The 20,583-nt window shown below is 37.4% G+C and overlaps 1 long non-coding RNA gene across 1 annotated transcript in view; it reads left to right on the plus strand.

Annotated features, from left to right (window-relative positions):
* The first annotated feature begins 4,827 nt into the window (after positions 1–4,827).
* LOC121377416 overlaps positions 4,828–20,583 on the plus strand; it is a 63,041-nt gene continuing 47,285 nt past the window's right edge. Inside the window, exons 1-2 of the long non-coding RNA XR_005958617.1 lie at positions 4,828–4,914; positions 20,440–20,502. This is a non-coding gene — a long non-coding RNA (uncharacterized LOC121377416). The remainder of the gene's footprint in view (positions 4,915–20,439; positions 20,503–20,583) is intronic.

Here is a 20,583-nt window from a genome sequence, read left to right on the forward strand (position 1 = left end):
TGCAAGCCATACACGGTACACCTGATTGACAACAGGGCGATGCATATTATTTTATTTACATTTTGTGGTAAAAAAAAACCTGTAATCATACACTGAACAAAAAAAGAAACTTCCGATTTGTACATATAGTATTTGTTGTGTTAAAGAATTCATTGTGTAATGAAATTATATAGGTAGTATTAGCCTTGAGCTGTATTATCGGGATTCATGAATTTTATCGATTATTTTTGCACTGTTAATCGTCGACAACGTGAAATTCAATTTGCACGTGCATGCATGGTTCGACATGTCCCGTGTAGTATTCGGTCAATTTGTTTTACTCGTCTTACTGACATTGTTGTCAAGTGAAGGAAAACGCTTCAAAATTTGTAAAAAGATTAACGTTTTTTACATTGTAGCATTTTTAGTATGCCAAGAATACCCAATAATTTACGCGAACGGGCGATTGGCATGTTTGATGCTGGCATGTCGACAGAAGACGTTGCAAGGCATGTTGGGAGTTCTAGTCGAGCGATACGAAATATTCGCGTAAGATTTCAAACGACAGGAAGCACCAACGACTTGCCACGTCGTGGACGTCCGCGTGTTACAACGCGTGGTCAAGACCGCTATATCATGAACACGCATTTGCGCAATCGATTCCAAACTGCCACTGCTACTGCTGCTAAAACACCTGGGCTTCATAATAACCGAATCAGTGCGCAAACTGTTCGTAATCGTCTGCGGGAGAACGGTTTACATGCACGACGTCCTTACGTCGGATGCGTTTTAACGCAACGTCATCGTCTAAATCGTGTTAATTGGGCACGTGTACACACTCGTTGGATACGGCGACGCTGGAATACCGTTCTTTTTTCAGATGAATCCAGATTTTCTTTACAACGTGGTAATGGCAGGGTGCGCGTCTACCGTAGGAGAAATGAACGCTATGCTGACTGTTGTGTTATTGAACGAGCTCGTTTCGGTGGTGGGTGTTCTGTCATGGTCTGGGCAGCCATTGCCCATGGTTATTGTTCACCACTAGTCGTCATTGATGGCAATTTAAATGCTCAACGTTACTGCGATGACATTCTTGCTCATCACGTCATTCCTCTGTTCCATAACAACGCCAACATCTCGATTTTTCAGCATAATGCCACCTCTCATACAGCTAGTGACACTGTAAATTTTCTTAGGACAAATAACATTGATTTCACTGATGACTGGCCCGCTAAAAGTCCTGATCTCAACCCCATCGAGCATGTCTGGGATAGTCTGGACAGACGATTGAGGCGTCGTCCCAACCCACCCGCTAACGTCAACGAACTTCGTCAAGCGCTCATTCAGGAATGGAACAATATTCCACAGGCAGAAATCAACACTTTAGTCAATTCTATGCGTCTGCGATGCACTGCAGTGGTCAATTCAAGAGGTGGTCATACCCGTTATTAAGTGGGTGTTTTTATTTTTAACCCCTACCACACTTGGTCAACATTTCTCCCAGTTTCTGTTAAAGGGACATACCCTAGTTTTTAAACACTAAGGCATATTTTTTACTATTTGAGCCGTTTTTGATAACCGAAATCATACTTTACTTAGATTTTTTTGTATAGATTATGAATTTCCGTACATTCGAAGTGTTTTTGGTCATCCTGGTGTTTTTAATATCACAAAATGCATTTCTCATATTTTTAAAAACGGACGTGCGTCTGAGAAATAACAGTTATGAAGTCGAGTTTTTGTCTATTTTTAGAGGGTATTTCACCGTTTCAAAGTCACAGACTCATGTTTCACTCAATTTGTAACTTTATCCAAATGTGTTACAGGTTTGTAGATTAACTAAACTTAGTGTGCGTTTTCACAGGTTGAAACCAGCGTCTGTCCCTTTAACCTATGGCCATGATTTTTGCACCAAACGATGCACCAGGGAACACTCTTTAAACGCATATATAACAATTATTCCCCCGGTTTGTTTTCATCAAGTTATGTTCAAGCAAAGTTAGCGGAAGTTTCTTATTTTGTTCAGTATATGTTTTTCTCCGAGCTTTAGGCTAGCATTATTCATTATAGACTACGTGTAAAAAAAACGTTTTGACGTAAATGGACTACAAACAATAGGACAAGCAAATAGCATGCTTGATGTAGAGAAGTGATTATTGTAAACAGGGAAATCCCAGATTGACCACATACTGCGTTTAAACATCTACGTTCCTTTGTCAACAGACTAGATCAATATCTAAATAAAAGCGGTATCGTTTGAGAAACCAAGTTGGCAATTCTTGGACAATTTCAGAAATCATTGAGATGGACGCGTCTGATTTGTAGATTGCAATTAGCTCTGACCAGACAATAGCACGGTCTTGATCGCGAAACTTCAGCTGTGCACCTTTTGTTCCTTTCAGTGATTCTAATATAATCACTCCGTGGTCCAGGAGTGTGACACCCCCGTATGTCCGGTCCATCATGGTTCTTACCATCAACGAGCTAAATAGGCCTAACATTGCTTATAGTACGTTCTGTCGCAGTTACCATTAATCTACCACATACGTCGCAAATATAATAGCCTATTTATGTTATTAAAGGGACATTCCTGAGTTTGCTGCAATTTTTAAGATGTTATCGACTAACAGATACGCTTTAACGATTGTAATTACATATCAAATATATTTGTCTGCATAAAATATTAGTGGCTGTATATTAAACGTGTTTCTGATTGTTCTAATATTTGTACTAGGTTAAATTTAATTGTATTTCCTAAAAAAAATATACATTGAATATACATACACTGATATTCTAAACAAGAAAATATATTTAACATGCAAGTTTAATCGTAGAAATATTTTATTAGTCGGAAACATGTTACAATGCAGCAAACTCAGGAATGTCCCTTTAACTGGTGTGGTAAGTTCATATCTGTCGCATATTTAATAGTCCACTTTTTTCACTGACCATTATTTGTTTTCTGTTTCGCTAATATTGTCTTATGTTTATAATAATAGTCTATTTTTGTTATTAACAGTTGTATAGTTTGTTCGTGGTATCTGTCTCAAAGTTAATACTATATTTGTAACTATAACAGCTGTTTCTATTTTACTAACAGTGGTGGTGGGTTCATGAAATCCGTCGCAGTTTTAATAGGTTTTCATTTTCTAATAATTTGGGGGGTTTTTTTTGTAGTTTTTTGTTCTTTTAACAGTTGTTTTCTGTAGGGTTTTTTTCTTTTTTCTTCCTAACAGTTGTTTTCTGTTTCTGTTTTACTAACAGTTGTATAATGATATCTGTCGCAGATACAAGAGTATAGTGGTATGTTCACAATAACTGTCGCATATTTAATAGTCTATTTGTAACTAATAATTGTTTTCTGCTTTAATAGTGGATGTGGTAGGTTCGTAATATCTGTCGCAGATTTAATAGTCTCTTTGTAACTAACCGTTGTTTTCTGTTTTAATATTTAAAAAGTATATATAAAAATATATGTTTCCACTGAAACCACCTTAAAATTTTAAATTACATAAAAATATTTAAAATATTCGACGTTTCGTTAGTGTAAAAACCAACATCCTCAGGAGAACAAACAAACAAAGTGCTGGACATATAACCAGTAAGGTATAAAATAGAGAATGTCAGATTGGAAGTTAAACACACAAAGCTAGGTAACAAGACAGAACAGAACAGAAGCTGACCAATAGCATAACAATAAAATTAAAGAACAAAGGAGTATAAAACGTCTTGTTGTTAAAGCCAGTAGGGCCGTACTCATTGAGGCCTTAGGGGTGAACAGTATTCAGTTTATGTATCCAAATGGATTCTGCAAGGTCTAACTTAGCTTGGTCTCTGTTAACTTGCTGTTTTAATAGCAGATGTGGTAGGTTCATGATATCTGTCGCATATTTAATAGTCTATTTTAGCCAACAGTTGTTTTTTGTTTTAATAGCAGATGTGGTACGTTCATGATATCTGTCGCAGATTTAATAGTCTATTTTAGCCAACAGTTGTTTTTTGTTTTAATAGCAGATATGGTAGGTTTGTGATATCTGTCGCATATTTAATAGTTTATTTGTAACTAACAGTTGTTTCCTGTTTTAATAGCAGATGTGGTACGTTCATGATATCTGTCGCATATTTAATAGTCTATTTTAGCCAACAGTTGTTTTTTGTTTTAATAGCAGATGTGGTAGGTTTGTGATATCTGTCGCATATTTAATAGTTTATTTGTAACTAATAGTTGTTTCCTGTTTTAATAGCAGATGTGGTACGTTCATGATATCTGTCGCAGATTTAATAGTCTATCTTAACTAACAGTTGTTTCCTGTTTATTAACAGCTGTCACCATTTTTTTTTTAAAACTGTTTTTCCCATTCCAACCAGTGCACCACAACTGGTATATCAAAAGCCGTGTTATATGCTGTCTGTGGGGAAACGAGTACATATAAAAGATCCCTTACTGCTAACGGAAAAATGTAGCGGGTTTCTTCTCTAAGACTATATATCAAAATTACCAAATGTTTGACATCCAATAGCCAGTGATTAATAGATCAATGTGCTGTAGTTGTGTCGTTAAACTAAACTAAAACAAAACAAAACAAAACAAATACGAACAGCAACCAAAAAGCACACGAAGTGAGCAGCACCACCTCACCTGGCTACGGGCCTGAGTGACACAGACTATTCCGATTTTCTTTCTTGAAACTTCAGATTTTCAACACCAAACAACTGCATGACGTTGTACATGTCGTTGCTGGCGTTCGCAATCTGACATCGTGACCACGCTAGTGTTGCCAGTCTTCATCCCGATGACGCTAACAATATCGTGACGTCATTGCGTTTCTAAACAACAGCGTTTTGTGACGTCGATCAACAGTTGCGACTACAATAATTTATTATTTATATATTAAGTGTGTTATTCTGAAGTGAACAAAAATTATTCGAAGTGCGGTAAGTTGTCTGTCTAATAATAATCTATGATGAAATGCAACACTAGTATAATATAATATTTAGCATACATATACACAAGTTATCAATTAAAGTTGCACCGCTCTTTCTCCCGTATCTCGGTTGAAACAAATACACTTACTAAACCTGGCCAATGTACTCCCATTTAAATTAACAGTACTTCATTTGCAATAGCAGGAATTAGGCTACCGAACAAACAGAAAAAAAAGAAGAAGAGAAAATAAAATCCTCAATGTTGACAAGTTACACATTTTTTCCCATGTCTTGAACTCTAATTGCCACTACAGAGCTGTCTGGGGAGGGCAGGCCCGTAGGAACGACTTTGGGAGGGGGTGCACTGACGGATCGGGTAGCAAACTCCATATCAGATTTTGGTTACAATGGCAAACATTGCTATGTAAAAAATGTGTGTGTGTGTGTGTGTGGGGGGGGGGGGGCACGTCATTCCCCCAAGCCCCCCCCCCCCGGTTCCTACGGGCCTGTCGGGTGGAGGTGGGGTGGAGTTTTAAAATAAATAAAATAAAAATAAATAGAAGACTTCTATAGTTGTTATACAGTATACACAAGAGGTTGAAACCAGTGCAGGGTAGCCCCAAAAATTGAATTGAGGTTTTCAGCAAAAAAATAAAAATAAAAACATTCCTGAAATCAATTAAATGGTATTCGACCACCTATTTACTTGCATGTAGATTACATGTGGCGTGCTACAGTTTTTACCGACTCGAGCTAACTGCCTGGGTGCATTGTTACGCTGCTTATATCAGTTTTATTAATAAACGTTAGCTTTGTCGGCAGTAAGAATTGATTTGCTACATTGGAACCCGAAAGGCATGCTAGTCGGAGACGTGACGGAGTCTTTGTAGATTAAGATCCAGCCAGTGCACCACGACTCAGGACGTATATAAAAGGCCGTGGTATGTGCTGTCCTGTATGGGATGGTGCATATATCCCTTGCTGCCAATCGAAAAGAGTAGCCCATGAAGTGGCGACAGCGGGTTTTTTCTCTCAATATCTGTGTGGTCCTTAACCATATGTCTCACGCCATATAACCGTAAATAAAAATGTGTTGAGTGCGTCGTTAAATAAAACATGTTTTGTAGATTAAGATGTTTTTTTTCGACATGTAATTAAATGTCTGAAAGTATCAAGACTAACGCCAAATGGAAAAAAAAAAGAAGGGAATATCCGCATTCGAATAATTATTTTAACGTTTGTAAACGTTTTTCTTGCACATCCGTTTGTGAGAACATCATTCGTTATTTTTGATAACACATACTTGTTTACACATGTACGTGCGTTAATAATTTCAAGACATATGACTGGCTGCTCCTAGGTGATAAGGTCACCAATGTTATATATCCAATAAAAAAAAACCCCAGCACGATCGAAATCGATTACACTATGATGTTTAGTTAACCTGACAATCATTTGTCTGTGACGCGTAAGTTAGCTACAAGTACAAGGGCTGTAGATAATTTTATTATATATATTTTCTTTAATTTGCTTTAAACCTGGTTTTTAAGGATATATAAGAAATATAATAATATATTCGTGTCCATTAGATACCATTTATCTTATAACTCGTTGTTTAAAAACGTATCAAACTGGCTTTCGCTCGTTAGATATATTTTAAAACAACTCGTTGAAAGATAACTGGTATCTAACGGCCACTCGTGTATTATTTTCTAGATGTTACTCTTTTAAAATAAGTGAGGCCGCATATGCTCTCTGCACATAGATGTAGGAAGGATGGAAGGAAGGAAATGTTTTATTTAACGACACACTCAACACGTGTTATTTACGGTTATATGGCGTCAGACATACGGTTAAGGACCACACAGATATTGAGAGACAAAACCCGCTGTCGCCACTTCATGGGCTACTCTTTTCGATTAGCAGCAAGGGATCTTTTATATGCACTATCCCATAGCCAGGATAGCACATACCACAGCATTTGATGTACCGATCGAGGTGCACTGGCTGGAAGGATTCACATTATTTTTTATTATTATTATTATTATGTTTTATTGCCAGCCCCTTGTTTACAATTAGAACAACACATGCCAAGGTTGTGTACATAAAAATAATAAAACAACATAATATAATACTTTAGGATTCACATTATTAGTGTATTGTAGAAAACTCGGTTGAAACCTAAAAGTGACCGGCCCCTCAGGACTGAACGAACGCATGGCTGAGTTCAACCAGATCGAGCAGAAAAACAAACAACGTCTGGTTTATGAACTTCACATTAAATCGAATGACCACTTCGGGGAAATAGTCAAAATAGTTCGCAAACGTTAGCGAAAAATGGCTGGCTGAACTTAGGGATGCGGCTTGCGAATATATTTGACTGACATCATTGTGTTTTAAGTACCGGGTTGGACAGCTTCAGAATGAGCTAAGAGCCACCCGGAAAGGACATTATGTAGACCTGTTTTTTTGTATTACTCATCATATATGTTGATAAAAAAGGTTTTGGTAAACGGGCTTCTGGTGGTACATGGTGGGTGTGGCAAATATGGGGGTCAAAGTAGGCCCCCCTCCAAAAAAAAACAGGGTCAACTACTAATAGCACTATTGGGAGAACAGATAATTGGGAGAACCTTTCAAATGATGATAGAAACATGAAACGTGGCACAGATGATCTCCATGGGGACTTCGTCACATTTAATCAATGACTCATTGAATTTTCAATATGGCGGCCATTTTTCAAGATGGCCGCTACACTGTGCTACAAATGTTCATTATTTAGATGTATTTTAATATAGTGTTTCGATATTAGTCATTTTATTTTATTTTATATGTTTACAAAAATGCTGAACCTAACGTCTGATATGTAAAAAAAAGGTCGCAGTAGCAAATATTAGGTGTCAATATATGACAACCTCCCCAAAACATGGGCACCTACTGCTAGGACTATTGGCAGAGTAGATAACAGAAATGACGTTTCAGATGGTGATACAAGCAAGGAACTTTGCACAGATGATCTTTTTAAGGAGTTCTTCAATCAATGAGCCACTTGACATGTTAATATTGTGATAATGTTTCAACATGACAGCCATTTTGTTCCAACCATTGTCCATTATCGGCATGTATAATAACTTTGTTCGATTTTAGCCATCTCGGTGACTTTTTATGTACTAGTATTTAAAAGCTTGAAAAATGTTGAAAGTATTTCTGATGTTTAAAATACTATCAGAATTAACGTTTTTATTCAAAATGGCTGCCACATTTCCAGCAAACATAATCACCAGCTACAATAGAAGAACTCGTATACCGTGTTCCGTAACCAAACCACCTTATGAACAAACAAACACAGATGATATCCATGGGGCTTTCTTCAAATCATATCAATGAACCACTTGGATTTTTAATCCATTTTTCAAGATGGCCTCCAAATATGGGGGTCATAGTAGGGCCCCCTCCCAAAAAGAGGGTCAACTACTAATAGCACTATTGGGAGAATAGATAATTGGGATAACCTTTCAAATGATGACAGTAACATGAAACTTGGCAAAGATGACTCCATGGGGACTTCGTCACATTCAGTCAATGAACACATTGAATTTTCAATATGGCGGCCATTTTTCAAGATGGCTGCCATACTGTCATGCAAATGTTCATTATTTAGATGTATTTTAATAGAGGTTTTCGATATTAGTAATTTTATATTATTTTATATGTTTAAACACATGCTGAACTTAACGTCTGATATATAAAAAAGGCCTCTGATGGTGGGAGTGGCAAATATTGGGGGTCAATATATGGCAACCTCCCCAAAACATGGGCATCTACTACTTGGACTGTTGTCAGAGCAAACAACAGAAACGATGTTTCAAATGGTGATACAAACATGAAACTTTGCATAAATAATCTCTTTGGGGAGTTCTTCACATTCAATCAATGAGCAACTTGAAATGTTAATCTTGTGGTCATTTTTCAATATGTCCGCCATTTTCCCCCAATCATTGTCCATTATTGGCATGTATAATTACAATTTTGTCCGATTTTAGCCATCTCGGTGACATTTTGTATACTACTATTTAAAAGCGTGTTAAAAGTAGTTCTGATATTTCAAATACTATCATAACTTTTTATTCGAAATGGCTGCCATATTTCCAGCAAACATAGTCACCAGCTACAAAAGAAGAACATAAGCTGGTACCAGTATACCGTGTTCCATAACCAAACGACTTTATGAACAAACACACACAGACGATATCCCCGAGGCGTTCTTCAAATCCAATCCATGAACCACTTGGATTTTTAATCCATTTTTTAAGATGGTCTCCACACTGTCCTACTAATGTTCATTATTAAGATGTATTTTAATTGATTTTTTTTAAAAATATTAGTCATTTTATATTATAATAGAAGTTTTGTTTTTACAAATTAGTCATTTTATATTATTTTTATATGTTTAGAAACATGTTGAACTTACTGTCTAATTTGTAAAAAAAAAGCCCTAGTTGACGTTGGAAGCGGAAATATCGGGGGTCAGTGTATGGCAACCTCCATAAAATATGGCCACCTACTATTAGTATTATTGGCAGAGCAGATAACAGAAATCACCTTTCAAATGGTGATATAAGCATGGAACTTTGTATAAATTATCTCCTTAGGCAGTTATTAAGTTCCCATCAATGATTCACATAGGTCTCACTACACAGATCACTTCCGGGTGAGAGTTCATTCATCACAGTCCACTATAGTTCCTAATTGTGACAAATGTTATGGTTCACATATTCACTTCTAGGAAATAGTGAAGAATTAAAACAATATATGTTTAATGGTAAGCCTTCTGGCTGTATTTTGCCCATGGTATTTTGTAATATTATGCATCGACCTTTTGGGACATGGGTATATAGCGCAAGTGACAGCCGGAGTGAATCGGTTGATGAACCACCTGTTCGGACCGGTACTACAGCCAGATGCGGTCATATAGCAAAAAAACTGAGACGGAAATGTTCTCAATTTTGGAGTGAAAATAAATGCTTATATAATGTGTTCGCAATGGTGTATGTTGTTAGTGCCAACGAGAACCCGTTCTATTGGCAATCTTCGTTTGAAGTTGGGCAATTTAACATGGGTTTCAATGGCAGATGGCATCTGTGTAGTGAGACCTATGTTGTTAGTGCCAACGAGAACCCGTTCTATTGGCAATCTTCGTTTGAAGTTGGGCAATTTAACATGGGTTTCAATGGCAGATGGCATCTGTGTAGTGAGACCTATGTTGTTAGTGTCAACGAGAACCCGTTCTATTGGCAATCTTCGTTTGAAGTTGGGTAATTTAACATGGGTTTCAATTGCAGATAACATTTGTGTAGTGAGACCGTAACATTTTATATTAGAGACCATTTTTCAAGATGACCGCTATATTATTCCACCAATGTGTCCATTAACATTAATAAAGTTGTCAGACTTTTATCATTATCAGTGTCGTTTTATATACTTAAAACTATTCTGAACCTCTTTCTGATAACGCAATACTATTAAAATATGCCTTTTATCAAAATGGCTGCAATATGTCCACGAAAGACAGGTACCAGCTACCAGCATTATAATATCAACTGAAGACCATAAGCAAGTACAAGTGCACCTTGTTCTGTAACCAAATCATTATACTATATCACAACAGACATTAACCGATTCCATGTCTTATCAATATCCTGTTTAATTAGCTTGTTAATTAGCCAACTGCATTATTAATATATCTTTTAAATGTATTATTCTTTTTTAATTGTTTCTTAACGAATATATGCCTATACCTCTGATATTAAATTTGTTTTAATCATTTCTAATACTAATACGTTACTCTGTACTATTTGTCGAGGCATGGGATTTTTAATCCAGATACCGACTCCAAACCCTGAGTGAGTGCTCTGCAAGGCTCAATGGGTAGGTGTAAACCACTTGCACCGACCAGTGATCCATAACTGGTTCAACAAAGGCCATGGTTTGTGCTATCCTGCCTGTGGGAAGCGCAAATAAAAGATCCCTTGCTGCCTGTCGTAAAAAGAGTAGCCTATGTGGCGACAGCGGGTTTCTTCTAAAAACAGTGTCAGAATGACCATATGTTTGACGTCCAATAGCCGATGATAAGATAAAAAAAATCAATGTGCTCTAGTGGCGTCGTTAAATAAAACAAACTTTACTTTACTGTACTATTTTTCTTTCACCTCAAAATAAAGAAAAAACAATAATGAAGGCTACAGACACTTATCCCTATCACCATAGCCATCACGGGAATATTTGTTCTTCAAAGATACCCAGAGGGCAAATAATTAATAGGTGGACCCGACCAGACGTGCTATTATTAGCATGACTATGTGGGTACTTTCGATTGGACCCGTGTAATAATATAGCCTTGTATAACCCTGGCATTTTGTTTTTATCATGGATCGAAATGTAAATCCAATATATCTGCCAGTTTATTTATCAGAAATATCAGCATTTCAAGAGCAAAGAGGATTTGTGTTTGAAAGATTTGTGAGCTTTCATCCTTGTGTCATTAAACACCACACCTGGTTTTGCTGTATACCTGCATAACAGGTTTGCTTCAATGGTAGGTGTCTTAAAATCTATAATCAAGTAGGAACCATTCGTAACATTTAAATATCTTCTTGGAATCTTCTATGGATAGAGATGTACTTGTGATATATTCAGGTTGTTTTGTGAAGAGCAGTCATGCCTTCATCAAAAACAAAGAAGACATCTGCCCTTGGAATAATAATACTTGCTGAATTTAAACTATTACACTTTGTCGAAGCATTTCTAATAAGGTGACAGGGCTACACGAAAGTGCTATTGAAATATATGAACGTTAACCTGTTCCAAACATTTCTGTGGTTTTTAATGCTATGCATTCTATGAGGAAGTAGTATTTGTAAGTGTGAAAAAATTATTTCAGTAGAAAATTGCCGACTTCAAAAAGTGTGATGATCCTTTGTATTTCTGCTGTCACAAGTAGAGACGTCGTTCCTAAGTCAGAGATGGGCTCAGATCATTTATGGGTACTTTCCAGAGGTACATTGCGGAACAAAGTCTATGAAGTTAGCACACTTTATTCTATTCCAGAAGCAGATAACTTGTTGTCCCTCCATCAAAATTAAGCTGTTGATTGGTTAGAAAACCTCAAAAACACTCCAAATTATAATAGTTTTATCTAAGGAAGATTCCAAAAAGAGACCAAAATGCAACTTGCTACCAATCATTCAACAAGTATTATCTGTTCCTGTACTGAAATCAACGAAGACGTTATAATCAGCTTATTTTATACCATCCATATCTTGTAAAATGGATTACAACGTGTGGTTATTCATGCCAATGACATGGTAATCAATGTACTAAGCATATACATGTATTATATATAAACACTCTCTAGCAAGTCTGCACGAGCTGATTCAAATGTCGGACTGTCACTGTTCACAGACTTCCATTTTTCTACAATCTCAGTAGAAGGTATCTAACCAATTATCTTTGGAAAACAATGTAGTATATGAGACGTCAGTCATCAAATCTTTGGCTAGCATAGGAAAGAACTCACACAAGATGTAGTCTCTTAGGCAATGCTGCTATGCATCAGATGTCAGTGCAAGTCTATAGTTGGACATAATCCTCGGCCATTGCAAACCTACATAAAGACATTGTTCTTAGCAAAAAAATCATCTTTATTACTAAAACTGCTTCCACCTGCAGACGATCAGCATTGTGATTTTGCTACCATCAGTAGCAAACATGCTCTTTTGGCACATCCGACCATAATATAAGACTTTCGATTGCACAGGAATATACATAGTAAAATAACCAGTTCTGATTTAATCATTAGTCAATGGATGACTTGAATATCTTGAAGTCTCTTACCACCACCAAAAAACCCCTAAAAAACAAAAACAAGTGGTGTCAGCAAGTTCTTGACGAGGAATGTCTTATTACATTGGTTTCTGGTGTACCAGAACACTCGGGGAAATATACTCTATACGCTGAAATATGCAGACTCATATCCTAATTAATAGTACCTGCAATTTACAGCGCTTGCTTGCTTTTCAACGTTTACAGTGGTGCTGAGTTCATAGAACAGAATGTACATTAATACAGTTTCTTTGAAGGCGTTACGTCTTTTGGAATGATTCATGATGGAACTGGTGATATTGGGGCAAAGGATATGGCGGCCTTCTTTAGTTCACAGGCTTCATATGTGAAAATTATAACTAATAAGTATTAACAACAGAGTATCGGCAAGAATTAATTTATAGTCAAAACGTCCTTATGGAAATTTATTCTATGGCTTTGTGGATCTTGTATATTTTTATATGACAAAAAAATGAAGACTTTTCTTACAGGTCATATGGCTGTCATCTACCATTTAGGTCTTAAGGCCATGAGAAAAAATTGCCAAGGCTAAACTAGGCTATATCGTTAGTATGTTCCAATAAAAATAACCACATGGTCAAACAAATGATAGCACGCGGCGTTGGGTACATCTATCATGCTCTGCACCCCCCCCCCCCCCCAAGACAAACATGAAGAAGACAAGAAATCAAGGATGACAAAGGCATCGTTAAAATGGAGTAGTCAACAGTGCCTGTAGCCTTATTTATTTATTTATTTATTTATTTATTTTCTTTAGTTTAGTTGTAAAAATTAAAATATTAAAATATCATAGGTAGGAATACAGAATTCTAAAAGATAAAGGTACATTAATGATGTAATGAGCTAATTTATGACTGAGTCACATATCCACCGATTCGGGATAAAGCGCCCATACGGGCCAAAATTTCGGGGAAAATTGGTAAAATCTCATGGCGGCCGCAAGTATGCCGTGGCTATCCTGCGGGCGCCTTGGCGTTCTTTCCTCGCCGTAGGGCACATCGGAAGCTTTTTGCGCGTAGTTAAAAGTTCCCGATGTGTCGCAGAAATGTTTACTGGCCGTAGGCCCGTAGACACGTCGTAGACAGCATCGCACGGGCACCGCACGGGTACAGTACGGCCTCCACAACATTCGTACGGATACCATACGATTTTGGGGCGGAATTTCTGGCCCATCAAATCGTACGGCACCCGTACGATTTCCAAGATCATCGTACGAGTATCTTACGATGTCCGTGCGAGTCCGTCTCGAGCCCCGTGCGATGTGTAAAAATCGTACGGGTATCTCACGGCTCCCGTCCGACTGCCGCGCGCGCGTCCAAAATTCCGTTGCCGCCCTCGCGGCTGTGTTTTTTTCGGGCTGCCCAGCATATATATGTTGGCAAAATGTAGAAGAAGAAGAAGAAGATGATGGTGATGATGATGGTGATGATGATGATGATGATGATGATGCCTATACTCCATCAACGTCTGAGGCTGGCGCACCTGAGGCTGCAGTTCTTGTGGGTTCAGCGGCGACAAGACGTGATTCCGGCTGCTCCCCTCCTTGAAGAGCAGCGCCAGGCCAGAGAGGAGTGGAGAAGACGGTCCGTGTGGGTGAAGCCATGGTTGCTCTCCACCCGTGAGACCTGCGCTGGGAAAGAGCTACGCCTCTACCTCAGGCACTACTACCAGTCCTATCGGCAGTGTGCCCTGCCAGCACGTTATAACTTTTAGAACTGTGAATATATTGGACATTAGTGCAGGACTTTCAGTGCGATAGGATATAACTGACATTCAGAAACTTTTGATATTCAGAAACTGTTTGATAGATACTTTGCTTTAAAATAAGTTGAATAAATGGTCAGAATTGGTGAAAATGAAATATGTTATTTGCTTGAAAGCAAAGTTTATGCTGAATGCTGTAAATGCAAACACTTTGTATATTTTAAAGTCTCTTGAATAAAAGAACCAGAAAATTATTGAATATTTTGGAAAATCTGTTTTGTTGTTTTTTTCTTTTTTCTTTTTAAACTTTGTAAAATAACCTGGAAAATGTTTAACATTTTTCAAACTTTGTTTTGTTATTATTATTTTTGAAAACTTTGAAACATATCGTAAATTTTTTTGCTTCTTTTATACAGTTTTTTTTTCTTCTTTCTATTCAAACTTTGTAAGATTTAAGTTCTAGTTTGTTATAAAAGAAGAAATACAACGATAGGAATCACTTTTCACTCACCAGTCTTTATTACCCCCATGCCATGCAAACCATATGGTACAAAACAGCACAAGTACAATGCAATAATATATCAGAATAAAGCCTCAGTACAATCCACAAGTACACAAATAATACATCAGAATAAAGCCTCAGTACAATCCACAAGTACACAAATAATACATCAGAATAAAGCCTCAGTACAATCCACAAGTACACAAATACATCAGAATAAAGCCTCAGCACAATCCACAAGTACACAAATACATCAGAATAAAGCCTCAGTACAATCCACAAGTACACAAATACATCAGAATAAAGCTTTAGCACAATCCACAAGTACACAAATACATCAGAATAAAGACACACAGTAGTCGAATATCCCACACTAAAATATCCTTGTGAATACTGAATACACTGTCCTAACACTATATCCTTGTCAATGATCCTCACTGTCCTTTCATGTCAGAGTGCGGTTGTACACCTATGGAAATGTCCTTCACTTTGATCTCCCGAGTATCCTGTGGCTGAGGCTGAGGCTGCGCGCCCGAGGGCTGGAGGAGAGAAGAATCCCTGCTTGAAAAGCTGAGAGAGTCAGTCAGTTGGAAGGAGGTACATATGGGCGTGTTGAGGAACTGGGCCCGTGCTTATAAAACGTTTAGAGTCCAGACTCAATGTCTAATGACGTCACGGGCATACCATTTGTATGGCGTTGTCATGACATTAGTGTCTCAGACTCTTTTAGAGTCTCGAGTCTAGACTCTAAAAGTTTTATAAGTCCAGAATTTAACGTCATGGCAACGCCATTCAAATAGCATTACGTTAAAGTCTGGACTTTATTAAAGTCTAGACTTTAAGTTGTATAAGCACGGGCCCAGGTCGACATACCCTCCCGGCGACGAGGTGTCTGTACCATGGGACGCGACGGCCTGGCAAGCCTTAGCGATCATCCTGTAGGAGGAGGATCCTTGAGCGTGGCTTCTGGCGACGTTTCACCCAGTGGCGGGAGCGGGGTCTCGTCAGCTTGAACTTCTGGAGGTTCGTCAGCTTCTTCGCCCCTTGCCCCGACTTGGAAGACTTTGGATTATTATTTGCTAAACTTTCGTTGTTGAGTATAGTTTGGTTATATGGAACAAGGTATACTGGTACTAGATTAAGTTCTTCTATTGTAGCTACCGACCATCGGTGGCGTCGTGGTAGGCCATCGGTCTACAGGCTGGTAGGTACTGGGTTCGGATCCCAGTCGAGGCATGGGATTTTTAATCCAGATACTGACTCCAAACCCTGAGTGAGTGCTCCGCAAGGTTCAATGGGTAGGTGTAAACCACTTGCACCGACCAGTGATCCATAACTGGTTCAACAAAGGCCATGGTTTGTGCTATCCTGCCTGTAGGAAGCGCAAATAAAAGATCCCTTGCTGCTAATCGGAAGAGTAGCCCATATAGTGGCGACAGCGGGGTTTCTCTCAAAATCTGTGTGGTCCTTAACCATATGTCTGACGCCATATAACCGTATTGTAGCTGGTGACCATGTTTGCTGGACATATTACAGCCACTTTGAATAAAAACGTTAATTCTGATAGTATTTTAAAAATCAGAACTACTTTCAACACGCTTTTAAATACTAGTACATAAAAAGTCACATATGTACATATTATTATACATGCCAATAACGGACAATAGTTGGAACAAAATGGCGGTCATCTTGAAACATTATCACAATATTAACATTTCAAGTTGCTCATTGATTGAACTCCTTAAAAGGATCATCTGTGCAAAGTTTCTTGCTTGTATCACCATTTGAAACGTCATTTCTGTTATCTGCTTTGACAATAGAATGAATGAATGAATGAATGAATGAATGTTTAACGACACCTCAGCACGAAAAATACATCGGCTATCGAGTGTCAAACTATGGTAATGCAAACAGATACGGTGATGATCAACATCAATATAAAAATTCAAGATTTAAATAAAAACAGTGTAAAGAACTGTGCAAAAACACAAATATCACAGATAGATACTGACTTTTACTCAAGATTTCAATCTGTGCTGTATTAGCCATTTTCAAAGAGACAATAGTCCCAGTAGTAGGTGCCCATGTTTTGGGGAGGTTGCCATATATTGACCCCCACTATTTGCCACTCCCACCATCAGATGCCTTTTTACATATCAGACGTTAGGTTCAGCATTTTGTAAATTAAAATAATACAAAATGATTAATATCGAAAACCTCTATTAAAACAGATCTAAATAATGAACATTTGCAGGACAGTATGGCGGTTATCTTGAAAAATAGCCGCCATATTAAAAATTCAATGATTCATTGACTGAAGGTGACAAACTCCCCATGGAGATCATCTGTGCCAAGTTTCATGTTTCTATCCTCATTTGAAAGGTTCTCCCAAAAATTTGCTGTCCCAATAGTGTTATTAGTAGTTGACCGTGTTTTGGGGAGATGACCCTACTTCGACCCCCATATTTGCCACACCCACCAGAAGCCCGTTCACCAAAACTGTTTTGTTGACATATATGATGAGGAATACAAAAAAGCAGGTGTACATAATGTCCTTTCCAGGTAGCACGTAACTCATTCTGAAGCCGGTGTAAACGGAATGCAAGTCCGTAGGAACAGTGGTCTGCCCGGACTTAAGTCTCCTAGGAATGCAGGTCCTAGGTCTAATATACCTAGGAATGCAAGTCCTAGGATTTATGTTCCTTAGGAATACAGGTCTGACTGCCAGGATATCAAGTCCGGGCCGGACTTGCATTCCTGGACAATCAAAATTTAAGTCCGGTCGTACACATAACAATTAAATTATAAATGTAAACAAAACGAAAAACAGTTTCCTTTTTGGTTTATTTAATTAACTTAGGATACTAGCGCCTCTCTTTATTTAAATATTTTCTATTTATTCCAATATTTTCCATTTATATAATTTGCAAGAGTTTGTAAACATTTTGTTGACCTTATTACATGAGCAGAACCAAGGTCTTTATTCACTGCGTGTTGTTCCAACTAATAAATGTTTAAACATTTAAAAGTAACTCAAAAACATTAACCATAATTCGAAGCATATTAGTACTCGCAAATAGATATAACTTGCCCATATGATATACCAACACAATTATCTGTTAGACATTATATATTGGTATTTGATAATAATAATAATAATAATAATAATAATAATAATAATTTAACTATAAAAATGTGATATTTGCGTTATATACATTATCTTGTTATTATATAATTTTAAGTTTGTGCCTTTCTGTCAATAATGTTTGCAGGCGCGTGTACATAGGGTGTGGGGTGGGATGGCAAATTTCTTTACCTCTCCCCTGCATAGCTTACTGAACATGTGCCTGCTTTGTCAATTTGCTCATTTTAAAAAATAATTTGGTCTAACATATGACATATCAGACTCTAACCTCTATGATATCTTAGTCCCAACAAACCATACCATCGATAAACAAATATGTTAAATGGTTTTCATTAATGTTTGTCAATTAATAGAAATATCAATGACTAAGAGTGGGTTTTAACAGCTCAATGGGCTACTACACCGACTAAAACAAAACAGTAATCCCTGAACAATTATCATAATGTCAATAATATGCACACACAATTTACAAAGATCCTTTTAAACAGACTAACTACTCATGACACTTTTACACCTGACCGTTTTGGTCGCAATAGGCATTCAGACTCCCTTTTTGGGAGAAGGGTGGGGGAGGCATGCTGATCATTATTGCCCGAATGAAACGAAAATGTCCGAATCTGGAACACAACGTACATTTATATTCGCATTACTACCAAGATGCTAAAGAGGATTCCAAACAAATCAGTCTGCATTTTTACATGGTATACAACTAATATTGTGAGTAAAATTATGGAAATGCATGGTGAAGATTTTAGGCCAGCTCATTTTGCCCGAACGTGTCCATTGACCCCCCCCCCCCCCCCCCCCCCCCCCCCCCCCCCCCCCGACCCCCACTTCCACCCAGTCTCTAACGCTTATTGTGTTCCTAACGGCCAGGTATAATACAGATACCCTTTCCCCAACTCATATCTTATGCTTTTTATGGTCGAAACTGCCATAAGGCAGTCAGTGATAATTAATTTCAAGTGTTTTGATGCTAGTTTTAATTGTTCATCAATGTTCATGCTTATTATTCCTGTTATTTTATATTGTAGTCTGGTCATTATAGTACTGGTTATAAGTACTAACTACTAGAACTAAGTACAGTTTTTAAAGTTTTATTTCAGGGATTTTCAGGAATCATACATATGTAATAAGCAAACTATCGGAAATAAATTCCAGAGGACTAGGAATACTAGAATTGAAAGTCCTGTGGACTAGGAGTACCAGGAATAAAAGTCCCACGGACTTACATTCCTCGAAACTTAAATTCCTAGGAATACAGGTCCCACAGACTAGGATTCCGAGGAATGGAAGTCCGATCGGACAAAGAGTAAAAAATCACAATTAATCAGATTGTGACTTACCGTCAAAATATAAACTAACAAAACATATTATTAAAAATTATGTTCGTGCATATAGAAATTGTCTTTTGTTGTTCACCAAATGTTAGTTTTTTGGAGTTACCAGTTTTCATATATATATTTTAAAAACAATTTTGGGCTACATATTGAGGGGGGGGGGGGGGGGGGTATATATTTCTTCGTGTTGAACACATGGACATATAGCCTACTTTATATCTGTAGTTGCTTTATATATTTTGAAAAAAGCAAGATATTCGTCCTACTTCAATATCGTAACAAAAATGTAAGACGATTACAAAAATGCACTAACGTGTCTGATCTAAAAGTCTATGACGTAAAAAAAATAATTAAGTTGATACTCAAACTTAAACATATTTTTGACATGGAGTTTTGAACCCAGAATAATCTTAAAAGACTCGTACACTTATCCATCACACTACGATGGAAGGCTGCCAAAACCTCACTTTTTTTCTCGTGTCTTTCTGGCAGCTCGTGCAAATTGCAGAGTATAATAAACGGACATCTAATTTGCCGGACTAGTATTTCTGTCACTGCTGTAGAAGGAATTTAAGTCCGGTAGGAATACAAGTCCTAGGATAAAAACAACTTAAAAATAAACCAGGAATGAAAGTCCGGGTAGGACTATGGTTCCTAAGCTATGGAGGTCCGATAGGACTACTGTTCCTACGGACCTGCGTTCCTTTTACACCGGTCTAGAACGTTTTCTGAATAAGCTTCTAATTAGGTCAACGTATTTTATTATAGCACCAATGACAGTTACAACATGATTTTATCGATTAGTCTAGTAACTATTTGCTCGACCAAAAAAACCCCAACAAAACAAAACAAACACAGTTTTTGCGAGGGAAACATTAAGCTAAATAGGAATACAATATAATTAAGTCTTGTTTTTTGTGTTATGGCATTTTGTTCTTTAGTTACAGATTCAATCATTATTTACCAGTTAGCTGCATAAAGGAAGACCAATTTATCCTGAAACAGTAAGTAATTGCGTCATTATATTAGCGAGTTTAAAGGCCCTCTATCCAAGCTGCCAAACGTATTACGAATTTTGGCTTGAG

The sequence above is a fragment of the Gigantopelta aegis genome, chromosome 7 (genome assembly GCF_016097555.1).
Source record: "Gigantopelta aegis isolate Gae_Host chromosome 7, Gae_host_genome, whole genome shotgun sequence".
In the NCBI taxonomy this organism is placed as follows: domain Eukaryota; kingdom Metazoa; phylum Mollusca; class Gastropoda; order Neomphalida; family Peltospiridae; genus Gigantopelta; species Gigantopelta aegis.